Here is a 17,045-nt window from a genome sequence, read left to right as displayed (position 1 = left end):
GTGAAAATCGCAGCATGCTCTATGTTGTGTGTTTTTCACGCAATGCAGGCCCCATAGAAGTTAATGGGGCTGCGTGAAAATCGCAAGCAAGTGCGGATGCGGTGCGATTTTCACGCATGGTTGCTAGGATGAAAGTCTATTCACTGTATTATTTTCCCTTATAACATGGTTATAAGGGAAAATAATAGCATTCTTTAATACAGAAGGCTTAGTAGAAGGTCAATATAATAAACATTGGTGGCGCAGTGCGCCCCTCCAACACCCCAGTATGATAAACATTGGTGGCGCAGTGCGCCCCCCCAATATAATAAACATTGGTGGCGCAGTGCGCCCCCCCCAATATAATAAACATTGGTGGCGCAGTGCGCCCCCCCAACACCCCAGTATGATAAACATTGGTGGCGCAGTGCGCCCCCCAACACCCCAGTATAATAAACATTGGTGGCGCAGTGGGCCCCCCCCAATATAATAAACATTGGTGGCGCAGTGCGCCCCCCCAACACCCCAGTATAATAAACATTGGTGGCGCAGTGCGCCCCCCCAATATAATAAACATTGGTGGCGCAATATAATAAACATTGGTGGTGCAGTGCGCCCCCCCTCAATATAATAAACATTGGTGGTGCAGTGCGCCCCCCTTCAATATAATAAACATTGGTGGCGCAGTGGGCAGTGCCAATGAGGGTTAAAAAATAAAAAAATAATTAACTCACATCCTCCAATTGATCGTCTCCTGTTCTTTCTTCAGGACCTGTCAAAGGACCTGTGGTGACATCACTGTGCTCATCACATGATACATCACATGATCCATCACCATGGTAATGGACCATGTGATGAGCTCAGTGACGTCACCACAGGTCCTGAAAAAAGAACAGGAGACCGGCAGCTATGCGATCAACTGGAGGAGGTGAGTTAATTTTTTTAAATTATTTTTTAACCCTCATTGGCACTTCCCACTGAGCCACCAATGTTTCTTATACTGGGGTGTTGGGGGGGTGCACTGTGCCACCAACGTTTCTTATACAAATACAGGAGGCAGGTGCTGGAATCAAATAGCCGGCACCCGACCTTTGTGACAGGGAGCTGCGATCAGCGGCAGTTAACCCCTCAGGTACCGCACCTGAAGGGTTAACTCAACTGCAGCTGATCGCAGCTCCCTGTCACAAAGGTCGGGTGCCGGCTATTTGATTCCGGCACCCGCCTCCTGTATTTGTATTACAGGTTAGTTATCTTCATTGGTGGCGCAGTGGCCACAGCCCCTCCCCTCCTCCTCCCGTCTCTCTTCTTATTGGCAGCGGCGGGGGCAGCAGCACAGGGGGGAGGGAGAGACTCCTTCTCCACTGCGCTGCTGAATAGAACATCGGCGGCGGGGCAGAGAACTATCATCTCCAGCTCTGGCTCATCTCAGTGCCTGCCCCGCCGCCGCCGCACACATTGCCCCGCTGCCGCTGGGGGGGATTTGACCATACCTGTCCCCCCCGCATTATTTCCGTCCCCCCCGTCCCCCCCGCTTCCTACGCTCATGGCCATAGCAACTATAGCCATAGTCTTTTAAGGTAGCAGTGGGAAGGGACAGAGGACATTAATGAAAGCTGTTATTATGAGGTAATTACAGATCTTTTGACAATCATTGACAGGCATTGGGGGTCTGATCTGTGGGCCTGATTAACATTCGGGGTCTGATTGCTGGTCTGACCTGAGGTGTAATTGAAATTATTTTTTTCTTATTATCCTCCTCTAAAACCTAGTTGCGTCTAAGAGGGTGAAAAATATGGTCCTCAAACCAGCGATTGTCTGAAGCAGAGAGAAGGTATCAGGACGACACAGAGGAGAAGCCAGCTGCTGCAGACGGGACCAGGGCCAGGTGAGCTGCGAGGGGGAAGGGGGGGGGACAAAATGTAGCTTTTCTTGTGTTGGCAAAAATCTTTGCACCGGCTCTGATTACAGCTGTTTTGTCTACCATATATAGAAGTTTCATATGTGCTGCTTTTGACATTTCATAGAACATTCTGGTTACTGTTATGTTCATTGTTCCACCACACGTGTTTATACTAGTGTGTATACTAATATTTTTTAACTTGCAAATTACACAAAAAAGCCATGAATGTCAAATCGTTTCTGCAATGGATACAAAGCCACTCCTGGCAGAAAGCTCTGTATATTTATCACTGTTTCTGTTTGTTAAATAATCAATGATGCTGATCAATTAGGGATGTGTATTCAGCTGACTCAACAATTACAATGTCAAGTTGTATAAAATGGAATATTAAAGGGGTTGTCTGGCCTTGGAGCTGACAACCCCTATGATCCTAACCAGTGCCCTTAAACAAAAACAAAAAAACACCAATAACATCTCCGCGGTCCCGCTGCTGCTCTGTTGATGTATCATTCAAACCCTTGTGATGGCTGAGGCCTGTGATTGGCCGCAACAGTCACAGGACCATGCCGCTTCTTGGTCCTGCGGGGACAATAAGGAGCCAGGAACGGAACGATAAAGGGACTGCGGACAGGTGAATGGAGATTTTTAGTTTTTTGTTAAGGAGCACAAGTTAGGAGTAGGACTATAGTGGTTGTCATCTCCAAGTAGAGACAAACCTTTTAAGACATCTTCAGTAATTACTCATAATTAACATATCATCCTGCACTTTACAAATCAGAATGTGCACATACAATTAAAATCAGAATTCAAACTGTTGGAGGGAAGGCCAGCTTACAGTAATTCTTGCACATTCTTGAAAACATTATGGGGGAGATTTTTCGAAAGTGATGGAAAGGAAAACTGGTTTAGTTGCCAATAGCAACCAATCAGATTCTACCTCTCATTTTTCAGAGCTCCCTTGGATTGGTTGTTATGGGCCGCTAAGCCAGGTTTCCTTTCCACAAGTTTTGTTAAATCTCCCCTTTTGAATCTTTTTTACACTAAGAAGGTGTTGGTCACTGTGCAAGATGAAACAATACTTGCCACCTAGGAGGGACATGAAGGTATTAGAATTGTAGAACAGAATAACATTCAGAACTGACCAGGGCCGGTACAAGGCAGGGGCCGAAGGAGCGGGTGCCCTGGGCGCTACCATTTGCGGACAGGAGGGGGGCGCAGGTGAAGTGCCAGCAGCAGTGGCGTCGCCAGGGGGGGGGCCAGAGGGGGCCACGGCCCCCCCTACATCATGCTGTGCCCCCCCATGTGCCCCCCCAACTAAAATGACCCCCCCCCCCCCCCCCAAGTGAGCAGCCGCCGCCGGGCACAGGGAGATGAGCGCTTCCATTGCGCTCATCTCCATTGTAAACTGTCTGTGCCAGCGGAGGTGCAGGGGAGGGAGAGGCGTGTCCCTTCCCTTTCCTCTGATAGGCTGCAGGCAGGCACCGAAGTGGAGGAGAGGCCACGCCCCCTAATTACTCCTGTTTACCTTTCTAAAGCTAAAGGACCTTTGATGATGTCATCACAGGTCCTGTAAGGGAACTGCACAGTGTAAAGTGTAGTTCCCAGGTTAGAACAGTGCATCTGCCAGGACCTGTGATGACATCATCTTCAACATCACAGGTCCTGCAGAATCTAGCAAAGGAACTGCACCAAAAATGGTGTAGTTCCTAGGTTTCAAAGGTACATCTGCCAGGACCTGTGATGACATCATCACAGGTCCTTCAACCCCTAACAGCAAGTATTAAAAGTTCACAAGCAGCTCTGTATTGATCCATACAGACTGGAATGGAGAGGTAAGAGGAGGTCCTCCACTTTTCATCATTTACCCCCCCCCCCCCCTCCATGCCCTGTTTTTACTCATTGCTCACTCATGTATACTACTTCAGACAGTTACCACTACCTCATGTACCTCACAGTGACTATAATGCATAACTGACCACATATTTCTATAAACACTGCATCTACAGTATTATACCTTCTATGTGTCACATCAATACACTGCTCTGTGTATATATATATATATATATATATATATACACATACATGCACACACACTGCATATATTACACAGTATTATACATGCAATATGTACAGATATATAGTATATACCGCAGTGCACTGATATGTGAGGTATGAGGTATAATAGATGCTGTGTGTACAGATATCAGTACACTTCTGTATATACTATATATGTGAGGTACGAGGTATAATAGATGCAGTGTGTACAGATATATAGTATATACAGCAGTGTACTGATATGTGAGGTACGAGGTGTCAATACACTGCTGTATTTACTATATACCTGTACACACTGCATCTATTATACCTCGTACCTCACATATTACACTACTGTATATACTGTATACACTGCATATATTATACCCCGTACCTCACATATCAGTACACTGCTGTATATACTATATACCTGTACACACTGCATCTATTATACCCTGTACCTCACATATCAGAACACTAGGGAATATACTATATACCTGTACACACTGCATCTATTATACCGCGTACCTCACATAACTGTACACTGCTGTATATAATATACATCTGCATCTATTATACCTCTTTTGTGTGCCAGGGCTGTTTTGTAATCCCATTCCGGCCCTGATGGCATAAATTATAAAACGCAGCAGCAAGAATAGTTCATGGAACAAAGGTAGGGGCTATAAAAGGGGAATGGGGGCCCAATTTAGATTCCTGCTATGGGGCCCAGTGATTTTTATGTACGCCCCTGGCTGCAGGCACTAGGCCGGCAGCCTATCAGAGGCCGGCGCAATGACGTCATCGTGCCGCCTGAGCCTTACATTACAGCGTGGGACACAGGAAGAGGCTGCATCGCATCGCTGACACTTAGGTAAGTATAAGTGTTTTTTTTTTGTTTTTTTTTACAATAGTGTTACTGGCACATTGGGGGGGCTTATTACAAAACTGGCACATGATGATGGGGGGGACTTTATACTGGCACATGATGATGGGGGGGAACTTTATAGTGTCTGTGACTTTCAAAGTCCCACAGTCCTTTGTTCTATTGCTTTAAGTATATTCTTGTTTTGAAACAACATTGATTCTTTCCTAAAAACGGGGGGGGGGCGCAGTTTGCCATCTTCGCCCTGGGCACCAAATGGCCTTGTCCCAGCCCTGGAACTGACGTCAAACATTAACCAAGCAGAAGGCATTTTTTATACATGTGATTAATTGAAGACCATGGTGTTTTTTTCCAGCTGTTTTAGTGAAGGATTCTGACAATCAAACCTCATTCCCCTGTCATTTGATTTCATGAAGTGGAATACCAGGAGCCATGACATTTCTCAATTAAAACTCAGGCTCAGAAAATGTTGCCACATTTTTGGAGTAAGCCTACTTTCACACTAGCGTTTTTACTGGATACGGCAGGGTTCAGCAAAAATGCTTCTGTTACCGATAATACAACCATCCGTTATGAATGGATCCGGTTGAATTATCTTTAACATTGCCAAGACAGATCCGTTATGAACTCCATTGAAAGTCAATGGGGGACGGATCCGTTTTCTATTGCGTCAGATTGTGTCAGAGAAAACGGATCCGTGCCTATTGACTTGCATTGGGGGTCATGCCGGATCTGTCTTGCTCTGCATCCCAGAACGGAAAGCAAACTACAACATGTTGCGGTTTGCTCTCCGGTATGGGAACACAACTAAATGGAACGGAATGCATTTTGGAGCATTCCATTCTGTTCAGTTCAGTTTTGTCCCCTTTGACAATGAATGGGGACAAAACTGGAGCGTTTTTTCCCCAGTATTGAGCCCCTATGACGGATCTCAATACCGGAAAACTAAACCTCTAGTGTGAAAGTAGCCTAAGCTAACAAACTGATGGTGTACACGTTAGGGCTAGTGTATCAAATGTGCTGAGCCAGATAAGTGGAGTGTTTTTGACAGTTTTGTCAATGGAGTAGACATTTGCACCAAACTTATGATGTATTTGAGCCATTTTAGTGTGATTTGCACCGTGCCTGGCAGTTTACATTTAATAAGGGGCGGCTGAAGGTTTTGTGGGCACAGCTACAATTTTACACAGATTTATCATTGCGAAAAAGTCACAAGTCCCCATGTGGCATACAAACTGATGGAACTTTTGTCAAAGGTAACATTAGACGTTGAACTAGGAAATAACCTTTAGCAAAAAAACAAACAATGCAACGGCACTCTGCAAACACAAATAATAAAGTAAATACAATAGTGCAATACTCATTATAGAAATGTAAAATCCTAATGCTGCATTATAAATGTGAGATTCTTGGCGAATACATTTTGTACAAAATTATTTGTGCCTGCCCGCCAGCATGAAGGTGATCTCTTTAGGACAGGAACCTACACTAAATACTACCTCCACTCCACTGGTGCCATACCAGCCTCTATTAAATTCAGGGAAGGCAGGTTCCACATACATGCTCAGCCCACTCTGTATTCCACCTCTTCTGGTGCTAAATGGCCTCCAATAAATAGAGGGAGAGCAGGACACAGCTTTATGCTTGACCTGAACAGGTTAATCAAGAGTGCAAGATGAATGGAGGCAGCCACACCTCCAATGCAGACTGCAAAGAAAAAAAAATTGGGGTTAGTCAGCACATCCCAGTGTGCAGGTGCACGTCGTAATGGCTGGAAGTGCAAAAGCGAAAAACCAACAATGCAATAGCACTCTGCAAACACAAATAATAAAGTAAATACAATACATAGTGCCATACTTACTATAGAAAATGTTAAATACTAATGCTATGGTATAAATGTGAGATTCTTGGCAAATACACTTTGTACAAAATTATTTGTGCCTATCTGCCAGGAAATAACCTTGTCATTTGTGCAACTAATTTAACAAATGGCATCCAATGTTTTGTATTTGTAACAAAAAATGGCTTCAAACAGACACAAAAAAAATGAGAGCAAAGGGTCACATGTTAATACATTACCACCCTAGACTCGCCAGGTAAGCTAGATTTATCACCCAGCATCAGTCACTGTGATAAATCTGGTGCAGTGTAAGACTTTCTGTTTAAGGGGTTAATGTATCAAGTGAGCTGTGCCACAAAAGTGGAGTAATTTAACCGATTTTGTTGGTGAAATAGGCCGTTGCAACATATTTATGAAGTGCTTGTGCCATTTTTAGTGTGGTTGGCAGTTTACATTTACTATGGGGTGGACAGATGTTTTGTGTACTCACCTCATTGCGATGTTTTGTAAAAAGAAAAAAAAAAAAGGAAAAAATTTGCTTGTGCTCTAGTCCCCTGGTGGGGTACAAACTGATGCATCCTTTAGACTTGAGACAGCGATATCACCATGTAATTTGCGTGACAAATTAAACATATGGCCTGCAACGTTTTGATTTTGTACATTTGTAGCAAAAAAAGGCCTTAGGCCTTAGCAGACAAAATATTTTAAAAAAGTGCAAAAAGTAATTTCCTGATACGTTACTATGTAAAGTTACCGTCATGCTATTTGATATTATTAGTAAATTTGCCCCAATGCACAGTAATGTTACTGAGCACTGGACAGTGTTGTGCTGTACATTCTCCCATAAAAACAATTGGGGTCATTTATCAAATGCTATGGGCAACTAAGCCAGTTCTACTTTACACCGGTTTCATAAATCTCCCCCAGTATTTCTAGGAGCAAATAACTCTTTATCTAGGATTACATCCAGCAGAAGTAACCTATTTGGAATAAGGGTCTTGTATAAAATATGTAGTTTACATTCTTTGCCGCAATGTAATACTGTAGACTTATTTGTCCTTTTTCGCACATGCAGGTTTCTGCATGTCTTGATGATGATACATGTCCATTGATATTTGTTAAGGACCATTTATGTGCAGCAGTTAGGAGACAAATGATTGTTAATATGATCGTTTATCCCTATTCAGTTTTAATTTGTTGGCTTTGTTTTTTTGGGTTATCGCTAGCATGTTTTCATGGAACAACGATCAGGAAAGAGCAGTCCTTATTCCTGGCCACTGGCCTGTGTATAAGGTCCCTACGTTTTTGAGTATTACCCTTAGGGCTTGTTGACATGACCATATGTATTTTGTGGTCCGCAAAAAACGGATCCACAAGAAATACGGATGACGTCCATGTGCATTGTGTATTTTGTGGAATGGAACAGCTGGCCCCTAATAGAACAGTATTATCCTTGTCCGTAATGCGGACAATAATAGGACATGTTCTATATTTTTGCAGAACGGAAATACGGACATACGGAAACGGAATGCACACGGAGTACCTTCCGTTTTTTTTGCGGACATATTGAAATGAATGGTTCCGTATACGGTCCACAAAAAACCCCAGAACGGACACGGAAAGAAAATACGTTAGTGTGCATGAGCCCTTATATAATTTTTTTTTAAATCTTCCACAGAATATAGCAGCAGGTATTGGTGTGACTGTGGAGCAGCTGTACAGTATTTTGTCCTAATCCTTTATTATGTTATATTTGCATTTTATTTATATAATTTTTGTCAACATTTTGTATAGTACTGTATGTTTCCTTAATTTCATTCTCTATGGATATAGATGGAAATTATTTGTATACAGTTCATTTTCAGGGTCTTCTATATGAAGGAAACTAAGTGGTTCTTGCAGTTTACTGATACTTTGCGAATTACAGAAGAAAAGTGGCAGCGTTGTCACATCTTTTCTGGTACCCTAAATAAGTGATCACTATCAAATTCCTATTAACTGAACTCCCCCCAGTGGTGGCCTTAGGCAGTTAGTTTTATAATATACTGTGTGAAGGAAAGCTACAGAGTTATCAGTATTTATACCACATTTTAATACATTGAAAAAAAAAAGATTTTCGGAATGACTACCATATTTATAGAGCACCTGTTCCATGTTTGCAGAAGTCCGATAAAGTGTTGGAAATCTGGGCAACCGCGCTACCTACTTCAGGCAAATGGTAAACTTGTGTTAGTGGCTTCCACCTAATGCCATGAACACTGTTTTCATTTATCCCGAACTCTGAAATAGGCCCAGGAGGAGGACAAATGTATTTATTTTCAGGGCCCAGGGAGCATGGTGAGAGAGTGAATATGGTGCTCCTAGTCCTAGCACTGATATTACTCACCACTCCCTGCTTTTTGAGTACTGCATTAAGAGGGGTGTGACGATTCCTACTCTCAAGTCACATCACAGGGATGAATTATACTAGTGCGCTCATCAATTTACCACATAAATTCCCACCCACCTATTCTAGATGACGGAATTATGCTAACTTACTCTCCTAGATTCTAACACCCCAGTATTTTCTATCGCAATTGCTGCCACCACCTATACTATAAGGCAATAGGGGCCTATACTCAGATATTCTATCAACCCAAAATAACACCGTACACAAGTTATCTATATGGAAACACTACCGATAACGTTATTCCCTTCGAAAAAGCAAGTTCTATGAGACCACAAGGAAGGGACTTATTAATGTTTAAATTTAATACACAATAGTGCAGTGCAATACAAAAGAAAGTGTCAGATAAAAGATAAAAACAAAATATACATAGAATAACAATGCAGTGAACAGATATAATAAAAGGGATAAAATACAGAATATTGGCTTACTGAGATGCAGCAGTTATATTCCGGCTGTGGGGACAGCTGAGGATACGGGCAGTCACTCCAAACAATGTGGATCCCCAAAATGGCTGACACCTAACTGTTCCCTACCACCCATTTTTATCCCCCCTCTGCCGAGGGGTGGGCTGTGATGGAACCTCCCTCCTTTCGGTCCGGCCTTTTGGGACGTGTGAGATTATTCAGGTTTTTGCCCCCACCTTCCCAAACGGCTGACCGATGTGGCAATATGAATCACAGCGATTCCTCGCCGTATTACAGGGACTGCAGGTACAGGTAAGATGCCATAATCTGAGTCGCCCCGTCCCGGTCATACAGACACCAAATATGATCGGGTTATAGAGCAAAGACATTGACATACAATCAGCTATTGATAATGCAAGTTTAGGAAAATCTAAAATCTATCTACCTCAGATTTTGTTACAAGGGGGCATTCAAAAAATTGCTGTGGGGCCCAGTCAGTTCTAGTTACGTCACTGTGTACAGTGCAAGACACTGTCATTCGAGGGTGTCTGTTAGGGATGAGCGAATTGACTTCGAATGAAACATCCAAAGTCGATTTGCATAAAACTTTGTTCTAATACTGTACAGAGCAGGATCTCCGTACAGTATTAGAATGTATTGGCTCTGATAAGCCGAAGTTATTGCTTTGCGAAGTATCGTGAGACTTCGCACAATAACTTAATAAATTTAAAAAACATTTCCCGAACTCGGGTTCGGTTCCAGGATACCACTTGGAACCGAACCCGGGTTTGGGAAATAGATTTTTACAGTAAAAATGTATTTATGAAGGTATTGTGCAAAGTCTCACGAGACTTTGCGAAACAATAACTTCGGCTCATCGGAGCCAATACATTCTAATACTGTACGGAGCTCCTGCTCCGTACAGTATTAGAACTAAGTTTTATGCGAATAGACTTCGGATGTTTTATCAGAAGTCGATTCGCTCATCATTGCTAAAATTTATTCTATACTGCATATTCGGTTTTGATGCTAGGAGAATATTTAGGTTAATTTTTAGAAAAAAATTACTTTCTATAGCCATGTAAAAACACATTTACCTCTGTTATTTCTTACTGGAGCCTCTAAGCTTTTTATATTCATGTTTCATAAATATGTGTTTTGCACATATGTCTATATAGTTCATGTCTGTGCAGATTTGCATTGAAATTTAAGTTACTGCTGCCTTTTAATATGGCATTTATTTCTATATATAATGTTTAAAATTTGCGTGAAAAAGACAAGCGTATTACAAAAATGATTATATACAATTGAAGATTTCACTTATAAAGGGAAAACGGGTTTAATGCCTTAACATCTAAATATTGCAACAGGCCTTATTATAACCAAGGCATGAGGAAAAATCCTAATGTAAGTTATTAAGTTAAAAATAAATATATGCAAGGCACTCTCTCTCTCTCTCCTTGACCTATATAGCATATTTTAGCAAAAACAGGTTTCGGCAGTAAAGAATATAGATTTTACTGAGGACAGGAAATCAGTTTATTTTTAGATTTATAGTTCAATGTGTCATGACTTTGACTTTCTAAAGGATAGAGAACATTTATTAAGCAAGTAAGAAGACACATAAGTCATTGGAGTTATTTAAAACTTTTTGTTCATGTAACATAAATCTAATGCTTGTTAGGTCTAATCCTAATTTTGAAAATGTTTTGAATTTATGCGAATTTCATTTAGAGTAAAATAATTTAAAAGGTTTTTCTGGAAGTAGAATATTAATGACCTATCCTCAGGATAGGTCATCAATATCTGATCGGTTTGAAGAGGCTGCAGGGCTTTAATGAGCACTGTGGCCTCCTCGCAGCATACCAAGCACAACGCCATTGTCACGGAAGGTGTTACAGAAAACTAGAAGACACAAATGAAGATCCGACTGACTTGATCCCAAAACTAAGGAACCAAAGGGTAAGCCCTGCAACAGCCCTAGCTCTCTCCCTTACTGCTCAGCCTATGCAAAAATCTCTATGGTAGATAATTGCATACCCTCGTTCCTCGACTGTATGACACCTGAACACCCTATAATAGTGAGGGGACACGACCACCTGCTCCCTACACTTAATACGGAGGGAGTCAGGGTCACCTAAGATCAAGCAAACAGGAAAACAGGAATAAAGAAACAGACTTATCTTGTGACTGCAGCAGTAACAGCTTCTAGCATCAGCACACTCCAGGAAGTTGTATAAACCGCAAAGTGATGCAGTATGGGAGAGGATTTAAAGGGATGCAATCAGTGCAACTAGATGACAGCTGAGAGAGGGAAACGAGATGACAAAACGAAAGCAAAACAAAAGAACCTCAAGCAGGAGGTTCTGAAGAACGTCTGTCAGAGCTTCACAGATGTCTGGCGGTGACAGTACCCCTCCTTCTACGAGTGGACTCCGGACACTCAGAGCCCACCTTCTCAGGATGGGACCTATGGAAATCCCTGATGAGACGAGTGGCCTTAATGTCCGTCACTGGGACCCACATCCTCTCCTCAGGACCATAACCCTCCCAATGAACGAGGTACTGGAGAGAACCGCGGACAACACGAGAATCCACAATCCTAGAGACCTGAAATTCAAGGTTACCATCAACCACAATCGGAGGAGGAGGCAAAGAGGAGGGTACAATGGGTTGGACATAAGGTTTTAATAGGGACTTATGAAAAACATTATGGATCTTCCAAGTCTGAGGAAGATCAAGACGGTAGGCAACAGGATTGATGACGGACAAGATTTTGTAAGGCCCAATAAACTTAGGACCCAACTTCCAGGAGGGAACCTTCAATTTGATATTCTTAGTAGACAACCACACCAGATCACCAATATTCAGGACCAGGCACACGTCTCTTATCCGCCACACGCTTATATCTCTCACTCATGCTCTTTAGATTATCCTGAATCTTTTGCCAAATAGATGACAAAGACGAGGAGAATCTCTCCTCATCAGGTAAACCAGAAGACCCCTCTCCAGAGAATGTCCCAAACTGCGGATGAAACCCATATGCACCAAAAAATGGTGACTTATCAGAGGACTCCTGACGACGGTTATTTAAAGCAAACTCAGCAAGGGAGAGAAAAGAACACCAATCCTCCTGATTCTCCGCCACAAAACAGCGCAGATATGTCTCCAGATTCTGATTGATGCGCTCCGTCTGGCCATTCGACTGTGGGTGGAAAGCAAAAGAGAATGACAACTGAACCCCCAAGCGAGAACAGAAAGCCTTCCAGAATCTGGAAACAAACTGCATGCCCCTATCAGAGACTATGTCTGAAGGAATACCATGCAATTCGACAATGTGATCAATAAATGCCTGCGCCAGCGTCTTAGCATTGGGCAAGCCAGGAAAAGGAATGAAATGCGCCATTTTGCTAAAACGGTCCACCACCACCAGAATCACAGTCTTCCCCGAGGAACGAGGCAGATCCGTAATCAAGTCCATGGACAGATGTGTCCAAGGACGGGAAGGAATGGGTAACGGGAGGAGAGGACCTGATGGCCGTGAATGAGGGACTTTGGCACAAGCGCAGGTCTCGCAGGCTGCCACAAAACCCTCAACCGACTTACGAAGCGCCGGCCACCAGAATCTCCGAGCGATGAGATCCACTGTGGCTCTACCCCCCGGGTGCCCAGCAAGGACAGTATCGTGGTGCTCCTTAAAAACCTTGTGTCTTAAAGCGAGAGGAACAAACAACCTCCCAGGAGGACAAAGATCAGGAGCCTCTGCCTGGGCTGCCTGAACCTCTGCCTCCAATTAAGGATAAAGAGCAGAGACCACCACACCTTCAGCCAAAATAGGACCCAGGTCTTCAAAATTCCCCCCTCCCGGAAAACAACGTGACAGGGCATCTGCCTTCACATTCTTAACCCCAGGGCGGAATGTGACAACAAAATTAAACCTTGAAAAGAACAAAGACCATCTGGCCTGTCTCGGGTTCAGACGCTGGGCTGACTCCAAGTAGGCCAGATTCTTATGGTCGGTAAACACGGTAATAGGGTGTCTGGCTCCCTCTAGCCAATGGCGCCATTCCTCAAAAGCTAACTTGATGGCCAACAACTCCCTATCTCCCACATCGTAATTTCTCTCTGCAGAGGAGAGTTTCTTCGAGAAAAAGGCACACGGTCGCCATTTGGCAGGAGAGGGACCCTGAGACAAGACCGCACCCACACCCACCTCAGAAGCGTCCACCTCAACTATGAAGGGCAGAGAGATATCAGGTTGTACCAAGATGGGAGCGGAATCAAAACTCTCCTTGATACTAGAAAAGGCCTTACGCGCCTCTACCGACCTGGAGAAAAAATCTACCCCCTTTCTAGTCATATCAGTGAGTGGTTTAACAACAGAGGAATAATTCAAAATAAACTTCCTGTAATAATTGGCAAAACCCAAAAAACGCATCAGCGCCTTCTGATTCTTAGGAAGCTCCCACTCAAGCACAGCGCGGACCTTCTCGGGGTCCATGCGAAAACCAGAAGCGGAGAGAAGAAACCCCAGAAATTGAATTTCTGGAACCGCAAACACACATTTTTCCAGTTTAGCGTACAATTTATTCTCCCGCAGGATGAGCAAGACCTGACGTAGGTGGTCCTTATGAGTTTTGAAATCAGGAGAAAAAAATCTAAATATCATCTAGATACACTAGTATAAATTTCCCCATTAAATGATAAAAAATGCTGTTCACAAAATGCTGAAAGACGGCTGGAGCATTCATCAAACCAAAAGGCATAACCAAATTCTCAAAATGGCCCTCAGGGGTATTGAAGGCCATCTTCCATTCGTCTTCTTCTCTGACCTTGACCAGGTTGTATGCCCCTCTTAGATCCAACTTGGAAAAAACTTTAGCCCCAACAATCTGGTTAAACAGGTCCGGGATCAGAGGAAGCGGATAAAGGTCACGAATTGTGATACTGTTCAGCTCCCTGAAATCCAGACATGGTCTTAAAGAACCATCTTTTTTCTTAACAAAGAAAAAAACAGCGGCAACAGGTGACTTTGAGGGTCGTATGTGTCCCTTTCTCAGGCTCTCAGAGATATAAGCACGCATAGCGACTCTTTCAGGTTGGAAAAGATTGTATAAACGAGATTTAGGCAGCTTGGCGCCTGGGATGAGATTAATAGGGCAATCGTACTCCCGATGAGGGGGCAGCTCCTGAACACCACTCTCAGAAAACACATCCGAAAATTCAGAGAGAAAAGATGGTACAGTCTTAGTAGAAACCTCTGAAACAGATGTCGTGAGGCAATTCTCTCTGCAAAAGTCACCCCAACCATTTATTTGCCTCGCTTGCCAATCAATGGTGGGGTTATGTTTAGTGAGCCAGGGTAGCCCCAACACTAGAGGAGTAGGCAACCCGCTTAGGACGAAACATGACACATCCTCAACATGAGTATCACTCACAATCAAACGGATATTGTGAACTATGCCCTTTAACGATTTCTGAGAAAGTGGAGCGGAATCAATAGCAAAAACAGGAATATCCTTTCCGAAAGTGCATACCTGGAAACCAAGTGTTATAGCAAATTGATTATCAATGAGATTGACAGCTGCTCCACTATCTACAAAAATCTAACAAAAAATGTTCTTGCTCTCTAGCGCCACCCTGGCAGGTAAAGAGAAGAAAATCCGTCTCTCTTCGGTGAAAAAATGAAAAACTTTATTCCAGCGAATTAAAATCCATACAGGTGTACATGAAACAGTCAATGCATTTCAGACCTCAAAGAAATGTGGGTCCTTCCTCATGACAAACAGGCCTTACGTCTTCACCCTGGCAGGTAGGACAAAATGGGAACTACAAGCAAACTAAAAACCTTCAATTTCCGCATCAACCTTGCCAATAGTAACAGATGGAACGTTTTTAGAGGATTTTTTTCTTTTTGTTTCTTTATTACTCTCAAAAAACCCTCCTCTGAGAGCTGAATCTTCTATTGTCAGAGGCAAGCAAACCCAGCTGCATGGGCTCCTGCTCAGAGGGGATTGAGAGAGACTGAGACCCCAGCGCACTGAAAGAGACCGCCGCACTGTCCTTGGAGTGAGTATGACAGGAAGGAGTGATCTCTCCTCTCTCTCTAAGACGCCTGTTAATACGAACGGCCCGAGACATGGCAGAGTCCAAGGAGGTAGGTCTCTCATGAAAGGCAAATGCATCTTTCAATCCCTCTGAAAGACCATGGCAATATTGACTTCGCAGTGCAGCATCATTCCAACCAGTATCAGCTGCCCATCTCCGAAATTCTGAACAGTATATCTCTGCGGACTGTTTACCCTGGCATAAAAGACGTAGTCTAGACTCAGCCAGAGCAATACGATCCGGATCATCATATATCTGACCCAGGGCTAAAAAAAATTCATCCACTGAACAGAGGGCCCGTGCCCCCACCGGCAGCGAAAAGGCCCAAGACTGAGCGTTATCCCTGAGCAGCGAGATGATGATCCCCACCCTCTGCTCCTCATCACCAGAGGAATGGGGAAGTAGGCGAAAATGGAGTTTGCAAGCCTCTCTAAAATGAACAAAATTCTCACTACCCCCGGAAAACGTATCCGGGAGCGAGATCTTAGGCTCAGAACAAACTCCATGAACGCAAGCTGAACCGGTCACCTGAAACTGAGATACAGTTTTACGGAGATCTGCTACCTCCAATGAAAGACCCTGCATGTGTTCAGTCAAAAGTGAAACCGGATCCATGCTTGAGACGGTTTTGGCGGTTTATAATGTCACGGAAGGTGTTACAGAAAACTAGAAGACACAAATGAAGATCCGACTGACTTGATCCCAAAACTAAGGAACCAAAGGGTAAGCCCTGCAACAGCCCTAGCTCTCTCCCTTACTGCTCAGCCTATGCAAAAATCTCTATGGTAGATAATTGCATACCCTCGTTCCTCGACTGTATGACACCTGAACACCCTATAATAGTGAGGGGACATGACCACCTGCTCCCTACACTTAATACGGAGGGAGTCAGGGTCACCTAAGATCAAGCAAACAGGAAAACAGGAATAAAGAAACAGACTTATCTTGTGGCTGCAGCAGTAACAGCTTCTAGCATCAGCACACTCCAGGAAGTTGTATAAACCGCAAAGTGATGCAGTATGGGAGAGGATTTAAAGGAATGCAATCAGTGCAACTAGATGACAGCTGAGAGAGGGAAACGAGATGACAAAACGAAAGCAAAACAAAAGAACCTCAAGCAGGAGGTTCTGAAGAACGTCTGTCAGAGCTTCACAGATGTCTGGTGGTGACAGCCATATATTGTATAGCTTCTGTGGTTGGACTTCACTGGATGTCACTGGACAATCACCACCACTTTAAACAGCTGATTTGTGCTGGTAGTCAGATGCCCACCACTCTGAGCACAGTGGTTAGCTCTGGTGCCTTGCAGCTCTGGGGTCCTAGGTTCGAATCCAACCATGGTTTGTATGTTTTTCTTCCTCCAGGTACTCCGATTTCCTCCCACACTCTAAAGACCTACTGATAGGGAACTTAGATTGTGAGCCCCATTGGGGACAGCTTGATGCTAA

Source organism: Bufo bufo, chromosome 2 (genome assembly GCF_905171765.1).
Source record: "Bufo bufo chromosome 2, aBufBuf1.1, whole genome shotgun sequence".
Classification (NCBI taxonomy): domain Eukaryota; kingdom Metazoa; phylum Chordata; class Amphibia; order Anura; family Bufonidae; genus Bufo; species Bufo bufo.
Note: the sequence above shows the minus strand (reverse complement) of the source record.